Consider the following 9,380-nt stretch of genomic DNA (forward strand, 5'->3'; position numbering starts at 1 on the left):
TCCGAACCAAGGAGCCTGAAGAAGAGCGCCGCCGAGAGCCATAGAGTTGACAGCGCCCCCGCGCGCCTAGGAGGAACTTGGGGGCTGCCTCGGAGGAGGCCGCGCCCCGAAACCCAGGCCCCGCCGCCCGGGGGCTGCTCTTAAGCGGCCTCTAGTGGAGAGGTTCGCAGGTCACTGGTTGGACCTATGCCATGAGTTCGCCTGTATCCACCTGACCCTCAGCACCTGCAAGTACCTTCCTTTCATAACAACATAAGCAGAATATGAGACGACTCTTTGGAACAAAGATTTGGTAGCATTGTAGATCCAAAAGGCAGTATCACCACCAACAGCACTTTGCACTTGGAGGAAACCATACTCGGTCTTTCAAAGTCACAGTCACAGCAGCATCATTAATTTTTGGACCGCAAGTACGGTTGCGTAATTGTCTCTTTGACAAGGGTTTGGGTATTTCATTTGTTAATCTGCATACTCGTTGACACTTATACATCAGAAAGAAGGAAAATTGTTCCTATTTGCTGATGACATGATTGTCTACACAAAAAGTCCCAACGAATCCACCAGGAAAAAAAAAAACAACTCTTCGGTTTAAACTGAGTTAGGCAAGGTTGCAGGATATGAGATAAACATACAAAAATCAATTGGATCTCTGTATACTAGATATGATCACATGAACACCAAAATTAAAAATAGAGGGCAGCGCCTGTAGCTCAGTCGGTAAGGCGCCGGCCCCATATACCGAGGGTGGCGGGTTCAAACCCGGCCCCGGCCAAAACTGCAACCAAAAAATAGCCAGGCGTTGTGGCAGGCGCCTGTAGTCCCAGCTACTCGGGAGGCTGAGGCAAGAGAATCACTTAAGCCCAGGAGTTGGAGGTTGCTGTGAGCTGTGTGAGGCCACGGCACTCTACCGAGGGCCATAAAGTGAGACTCTGTCTCTACAAAAAAATAAAAATAAATAGAATGCCACTTATAATCATTCAAATAAATTGTAAATCTAGTAAAACATGAACAGGACTTGCATGCCGAAGACTACAAAATGCTGATTAAAAGAAAATCGAGGAGGAACTAAGTAAATGTAGAGACATACCGTGTTCATGACTTAAAAGACTTACCATAGCAAAGATGGCAATCCCCCCAGGTTTAATGCTATCTAGATTTAGCACTCTGCTATCAACAGTTCAGCCAGATTTTTTTGTAGATTTAGGCAATATTATTCTGAAATTTGATTTACATGGAAAGAGATCCAGAATAGCTAAAACAACTTTGAAAAAACAAAAATAAAGTAGAAAGAATCAATCCACTCAATTTCAAGACATCATATAGCTTCTGTAATAAAGGCAATCACATGTGAGGTTGTAGATGAAGCAGTCAAATGTCTCCTCACATTATTTAAAGAATTGACAGTGTGCGTATGTATTTAATGTCACCCATTTAGTGCAATGGCGTTTTCTTGCAGAAACACTGCTGTTTTCCTTTCAAACTTCATGCAGTGGTTTCATTCAATTTCCCCCTCTGATCGCATCTGTGTCTCTGCTGTGTCCGACACAAGTTTCCAGCATATGTTACCAACACTTCTACATTGTTTTAGATAAGGAATTTTCTGAGCCCATCATGATGATGATACTTTTGGAAATTTATATCAAGAATTAAATACCCACTCACATGAACACTAGCACTTTTGTTTAAAAATTTGTTTTTGTGTACACCTTTGTGATCTTCCAAAGATTTGTTCATAAAATTTGCAATTGAATTTGTGAAATCACACAACTGGAAAGAGTTCCGGGATCTACATTTGTTTCTCTTTCTCCTTTAAGGAATGCTGATTCTGTGAGGTAACCTCTATAAGCACCTCAAACCAAAATGGATTTGCAGCCCTTACAGACGATTCGCCCCAAACTGTAAAAGTACACAAAAGTTAATCCAAATAAGATAAATGAGAGAGCATCTCAAAATGTGACATACGTTGCATGTTTTGAAAACAAGGTGATTCCCTTTTTCTTGAAGAATAACTTTAGGGACAAAAAAAAAAAAAAACTTACCTGATATTCAGATAGAATATATGCAGTAAATAGCCCATGTTAAATATTTACCAATGGGGTTATAAATATGATCAGCAATCATGAATGTTTTATTTTAGTGTCTAATAGTGCTTTTGGTTTGTGCAAAAACATCCTGGAGTGGAGACATACTGAGAGATTACGCAGGATTCAGAAAGGAAACCAGAGGCAGAGCTACAAATAGGCTCCCTGAGGCCTGAGCCCCAGAGTGGATCCTGCTCACCCTCCTCACCCCGCAGAGCCCTGTCCTAATGCTGCTGACAGTTGCTCAACGCAGTGACTGTCCCAGCAGAGGGAGACTGGGTCTGGAAATCTCATCTCTTTGTTAATAGAATAAATGTCTTTTGAAAACCTCCAATTCACAAGTTGCAGCCAGAGGAGCATTTTGTAGTGAATGCCTGGCCCTCTTCCCTGGCTTCTGGTAACAGGACCCCAGTTTTCCTTTGGGAAACCAGCCAGCCCCAATTTCAGCCCATGTCACCTGAGAGGAACAACAACTAGTAGGGCCTGGCTTGGGTTTGGGCAGGTGACTTGAGCTTCTGCTGGAATGCATGAGAGAAAAGGTACAATAGTTAGATGTCAACATCTCAGTGGCATCCACAGTGCTGCTGTCCCACGTGTCTGCAGGGCTCAGCTCTCCAGTGTCACCCCTTGGCTGGGGCAGCTCAGCTCTGCCCCGCGTCTCCCATCCTCCCCAGGGCACAGCAGGTCAACCTGGGCACTTCTTCCGCACAGGGCTGGCAGGCACACAAGACCACTGGCACCAAAAGGCAAGCTTCTTGAGGCCTCAGCTCACAACTGCCCCACTGTCACTTCCACCTCATTCTTGTGACCAAGGCAATCAATGTGGCCAAGCATCACAAAGTTACCTGGCAAAGAGTGTGAATCAGGAAGCAGCGAAGAATTGGGGCCTATAACACAATGTACCACATCAGCACTCTTCACCTGGGTGACCCAGTAGCCAGTGGCAATGTTCCCCACCCCAGGACAAGCACCTGCCTTAGCAGGAAGCCAGTAGGAAGGGAGCAGAACTAGGAGACAGAAATGTTGGCAGAGATCAGATGAGCACCTAGATCCAGCCATGCCTGATGTCTTCTGTTACATGAGTCATACATTCCTTGTGGCTCCTGAGCCAGTTGCTTCTGTCACTCACAGCCAAGAATGCTGACCAATGCTCCAGAGCTGCTGCCACATACTGGAGGGACGCATCAGTCAGTGTGCCTCGAAGCCTCTTCCAGTCCAGACCAGCCAACCCTGACCTGCATTCCCCGTGGATCTGCCTGCCCTCCTCCCCTCCACCCTCTCTGGCTCTTGTGATGGAACCCGGTTTCCTTACTTCCTTGGCTGCCTTTTCCTTTCTGCCCCAAAGTGAGCACTCAGACCCACTTTCTTTTTTTTTTTTTCTTTCTCCCTTCCCCTCCTGCTCCCCCTCTTCTTTTCCCTTCCCCTCCTCCTCCCTCTCCCTCTCTCTGTCTCTCTCCAGGGAAGACCACTGTTAAGAAAAGAATCTGGGGGCGGCGCCTGTGGCTCAGTGAGTAAGGTGCCGGCCCCATATGCCGAGGGTGGCGGGTTCAAACCCAGCCCCGGCCAAACTGCAACAAAAAAATAGCTGGGTGCTGTGGCGGGCACCTGTAGTCCCAGCTACTTGGGAGGCTGAGGCAAGAGAATCGCTTAAGCCCAGGAGCTGGAGGTTGCTGTGAGCTGTGTGATGCCATGGCACTCTACCGAGGGCCATAAAGTAAGACTCTGTCTCTACAAAAAAAAAAAAAAAAAAAAAAAAGAAAAGAATCTGGGGGCGGCGCCTGTGGCTCAGTCGGTAAGGCGCCGGCCCCATATACAGAGGGTGGCAGGTTCAAACCCAGCCCCGGCCGAACTGCAACCAAAAACTAGCTGGGCGTTGTGGCGGGCGCCTGTAGTCCCAGCTACTCGGGAGGCTGAGGCAAGAGAATCGCTTAAGCCCAGGAGTTGGAGGTTGCTGTGAGCAGTGTGAGGCCACGGCACTCTACCGAGGGCCATAAAGTGAGACCCTGTTTCTACAAAAAAAAAAAAAAAAGAAAAGAATCTGCTTCGGCAGCACATATACTAAAATTGGAACGATACAGAGAAGATTAGCATGGACCCTGCGCAAGGATGACAGGTAAATTCGTGAAGCATTCCATATTTTTCTAAGAAAATGCCAGGAAGGCTATGTTAACCAGTGTGATGAAAAGATATCAAATGGTCTATAAAACCAGTGTGTGGTGCCCCATGATTGCATTAATGTACACAGCTCTGATTTAGATCCCTGGGAGAAACTCTTCTCCTGACAGTCGCACAGGAACAAAAAAGCAAGCCCCACCGCTCAACACATTTCAATCCTATTTCAGTCTTATCTGCTGTCATCCCGTGTGGCCAAAGCAGGCCATGCTGCCAACCTAAAATCAGTGGGTGGAAAAGTGAGAGTACATGCCTCCCGTGGGCGCTGGATGGAAAACAGTGAATATTTTTGAGCAAAATTCAAATCCACCTCAGTGACACTACCTGATTATCCTAATTTAGCCTTGATTTCAAAATGTCACATATAAAGAAAAAATTGTTTTGCCTTACCTTAAATCCAAATGTACTCATAAGAAATGATGACTTCATTATAATTTAATTGTATGGTCATGCCTGAATATTAACATATAAAATACATACAGTCACACATTGTTTAATGACAGGGATGTGTTCTGAGAAATGTGTTAGGCGATTTCATTGCTGTCGGAACATCACAGGGTGCACTTACCCAGACTGAGATGCTCTGGCCTAAGACACACCTAGGCTCTGGGGTGTGGTCTCTGCTTCCAGGCTATGCACCTGTACTGTGAGTTACTGTCCTGTGATTCTAACACAGTGGGAAGTGTTTCTGTATCTAAACATATTTAGCCATAGGAAGGGTACAGTTAAAATAGAGTATACAAGATAAAAAACGCTACACTTGTATCGGGCACATACCAAAAATAGAGCTTGCAGGACTGGGATTGCTCCGGGTACATCAGCGAGTGAATGTAAAAATCCTCCGGTGGCGCCTGTGGCTCAGTGAGTAGGGCGCCGGCCCCATAAGCCGAGGGTGGTGGGTTCAAACCCAGCCCCGGCCAAACTGCAATAAAAAAATAGCCGGGTGTTGTGGCGGGAGCCTGTAGTCCCAGCTGCTCGGGAGGCACAAAAGAATCGCGTAAGCCCCATTGTTAGAAGGTTGCTGTGAGCCGTGTGATGTCATGACACTCTACCCGAGGGCGGTACAGTGAGACTCTGTCTCTACAAAAAAGAAAAAAAAAAAAATCCTTGGGCATTACTGAAGACTTTAGAAACACTGTGCACTCAGGCTATACCAAGTTTATACTAAAGTAATTGTGCTATGATACTGTGATGGCTACAATATCACTAGGTGATGGAAATTTTTCAGCTCCATCGCAGTCTTACAGGGCCACTGTCATATATGTGGTCCTTTGTTGAGGAAAACATCATTATAGGGTATATAACTATTCTATTATACATACTAAATAAGTTTCCTTTTTAAAATATATTTATGTTATTTAAAATTAAGTGTTTAGGTAAGTTGTCTGATTTATGAATTTTATTTCAAGATAGTGAAGGAGATTAACAAAGTCTTTTTTTTTTTTTTTGCAGTTTTTGGCATGGGCCAGGTTTGAACCCACCACCTCCAGTAAATGGGGCTGGCACCCTACTCCTTGAGCCACAGGCGCTGCTCACAAAGTCTTCTTTATGAAAAGAGGCCTATAAGGGGCCTTCCCTCTGATGGGAATCACAGAGGTATCCAGCAAAGTTCAGCGCAGTGACGGGCATAGAGTTGAGTTGGACAGATGTCCCTTTGAATCCTGCTCCCAAAGGATGTAGCTTCTGGCTCTGAGGCCTTCCCGAGTGGCTGCAGTAGGAAGTAAGATCACATGTGTGACATTCAGGAGCCTGGCAGGAAACAGATGCCACACCCCAGGGTAATTGAGGGGCATTTCATAAAGAATCTATTTGGCACGCTGTGGGCAAGGTTAAGGTAAACCACAGAGGGAACGTACATTATCTTAGAGCTATAAAGGAGCCGTTTCTTCCCCTGGGTCTATAGGGCCGAGGGGAGATGGAAGTTTCTGGAATGCAAAAAGAATAATTATATGGAAAGGGCAGCCCAACAAGAGCTGTGGCCTTCAGTAGAGGGCCTTAGCTAAAATGTTTAACAATCATTAACTAAATTATTTTTGAAAGAAGTTCAAAGCACTGTAGTCCTTTTTTTACTCTTTTTTTTTTTTTTTGATCAACATAATTGAAGTGTACCTTGAAGTTGAACTACAGGTTCATGAGTGCCAGGAGATTAAAAAAAAAAAAAAAAAAAAAAGGTGGAAAAACACTGTTCTACAGAGGACACCAAATTTTTGTATCAACCGTGACAGGTTGTCCTCAGCCACAGACTTTTGAAACTTACTGCTTGCCCTTAAGCCATGCTGTCTCCGTTAAGGAGAAGCATTTTAGCTATAAATTTGGGGAATTAAGCATTTCCAGCTCCAACAGGCAGCATGATAGCATAAGTGTAGAGAAATGTTAAATTGCTCAGAAGCTACCTTAGGGCAGTTGCCACCCTGGTTTAAACCAGGCCCTGGGTTACGTTTTAAGTGCTGCAATTGAAAACAAACACTTGAAGGGCAGAATAGCTTTATGGATTGTTCCAAAGCCACACAGATAAAAGGCAGTGCTGACTGGCATACGGGTACAAGCACCTGGCTCAACCAGTTCCATCAGCCCTGGGATCAGGCCTGGGATCAGCCCTCCGTGTTGAGACAACGTTCTGATTCTTAGGGAAGGCAAGTCAACTTGTTTTTTTTCTGCTATTTCTGCAGATCTCAATCGTTTCAGAAGCTTTACCTGTGAGGAAGGAATTGTGTTCTCAGAGCTTTTGGAGCCGGCAGGGTTTGGGGAGTCCAAGGAAAAATAAACACAGGTCTTTGTTTACAGAGATTAGCGGCTTCTTTTCAAAATCACGTGTTTTCAATTTCCTGATCTTAAAAAAAAAACAGCCCTGCAGGGTGACATGCAGGAATGCCTGACAGCTTTTTGCTGGCTAGACCAGCTGCTGGGGTTCTGAGCAAACACCTTTTAAAATATTGCTTAGTTTCCAGGGAGTTAGGGGTGGGTATATCTCTAACCAGTGACCCCAGGTGTCTTTTCTTCTCCACCCCAGATTAGCCCCTCATGGACCACACAGTACAGAAAACTGTAAAACAGCTTTATGATCCCAAATTTGTCACCATGCTCCAAGAAAAAGATTCAAATCTAAAAATTTGCATGTGTACGTCAAACCCATAAACACAGATGTAGGCCTTATTGCATGTCTAAAATCCCAAATCCCAAAGTGCCATTAATAAAGCTGCTCAGGTGGTAAGGGAGTGTACATCCAACAGCATTTGTACATTTTTCACAAAACATACCTCATTTCTTCTTTGGTATAAATCTCTTAAGTAACAATTCACTTATGAGTTTCACACGTGGAGAAAGAGTTGGGGACTGCAAGTCCTGAGGACGTGGTGGTAACCAGGCCAGAACCAGGATTTAACTTAGGTCCCTATTTCAAATCCCAGACTCACAAGAGAATTGGCAAAAGAGAATTGTTTATACTTTCCATTTAGTTGAAGACAAACAATGTTCAGAATATAAAATAAATGTATAGCATTTTTAAATGACAGGAGATAAAACTAATGTCATTACATAGTGGTGGAGTACAAACTTCAAAGCTTAAGGATTTATTTTTTTGAAGAGTTCTTCTCTTTAATCCTTTTATTTATTTTTTTTGAGACAGAGTTTCACTCTGTTACCCTGCAATAGAGTGCTGTGGCATCACAGCTCACAGCAACCTCAAACTCTTGGGCTCAAGAGATCCTCCTGCCTCAGCCTCGTGAGGAGCTGGGGCAACAGGCACCCACCACAACATCTGGCTAATTTTTTCTATTTTTACTAGAAATGGGGTCTCACTTTACTTAAGCTGGTCTCAAACTCCTGAGCTTAAGCAATCTTCTTGCCTTGGCCTCCTAGAGTGCTAAGATTATAGGCACAAGCCCCAGAACTAGGCCTGAAGAACTCCTTAAGTAGATTCTGAAGTGGATTAAAACTTAATTACTAATTTAAATAATCCTGATTAATAATGCACTTTGCTGAGGTAAATGTATTTTTGTTATATACTTTTACTATACAGCCATGGGCTAAATGGAACCTGTGTGTCCATCAACAAATGAATGGATAAAGCAAATGTGGTTCATAAACACAGCTGAATAGCCTTAAAAAACAGAAAAGCTTGTCATTTGTAACAACAGGAATTGACCTGGAGGATATTATGTTAAGAAAAATAAGCCAGGCACAGAAAGATACCAGGTGACCTCACTGTCAGGTGGAGAAAACGTTGATTTAACAGAAACAAGAGAGTAAAATGATGGTTACTAAAGACTGGGGATGGGGGAGGATTGAGGAGATGCTGGTCAAAGGAAACTAAATTTCACTTAAAAAATTAAGTCCAACACTTCTACATTGCTGGTGGGAGTGCGAACTAATACGTTCCTTTTGGAAAGATGTTTGGAGAACACTTAGAGATCTAAAACTAGACCTGCCATTTGATCCTACAATTCCTTTACTAGGTATATATCCAGAAGACCAGAAATCACACTATTAACAAAGATATATGTACCAGAATGTTTATTTCAGCCCAATTCCTAATTGCTAAGTCATGGAAGAAGCCCAAGTGCCCATCCACCCATGAATGGATCAATAAATTGTGGTATGTGTATACCATGAAATATTATGCAACCTTAAAGAAAGATGGAGACTTTACCTCTTACATGTTTACATGGATGGAGCTGGAACATATTCTTCTTAGCAAAGTATCTCAATAATGGAAGAAAAAGTATCCAATGTACTCAGTCTTACTATGAAACCAATTTATAGCTTTCTTATGAAAGCTATAACCCAATTATAGCCCAAGAAGATGGGGAAAGGGGAGAGGGAGGAGAGGGAGGGGGAGGATGAGAGGAGGGAAAGTCATTGGTGGGACCACACCTATGGTGCATCTTACAAGGGTACATGCAAATATAAATGTCTTAACACAATAACTAGGAAAATGCCGTGAAGGCTATGTTAACCAGTTTGATGAAAATATTTCAAATCGTATAAAAAACCAGCACATTGTACCCCATGATTGCATTAATGTACACAGCTATGATTTAATTAAAAAAAAAAAATTAAGTCCAAGAGATCAATTATACCTTATGGTGGCTGCAGTTAAGAACAGTGTACTGTACTGTACACCTGAGA

At 43.5% G+C, this 9,380-nt stretch overlaps 1 non-coding gene across 1 annotated transcript; it reads left to right on the forward strand.

Annotated features, from left to right (window-relative positions):
- The first annotated feature begins 4,117 nt into the window (after positions 1-4,117).
- On the forward strand, positions 4,118-4,222 carry LOC128576187 (U6 spliceosomal RNA). The gene has a single exon (XR_008377291.1). It is a non-coding gene; the product is annotated as a U6 spliceosomal RNA (small nuclear RNA).
- Positions 4,223-9,380: the final 5,158 nt, after the last annotated feature.

The sequence above is a fragment of the Nycticebus coucang genome, chromosome 23, assembly GCF_027406575.1.
Source record: "Nycticebus coucang isolate mNycCou1 chromosome 23, mNycCou1.pri, whole genome shotgun sequence".
Taxonomy (NCBI): domain Eukaryota; kingdom Metazoa; phylum Chordata; class Mammalia; order Primates; family Lorisidae; genus Nycticebus; species Nycticebus coucang.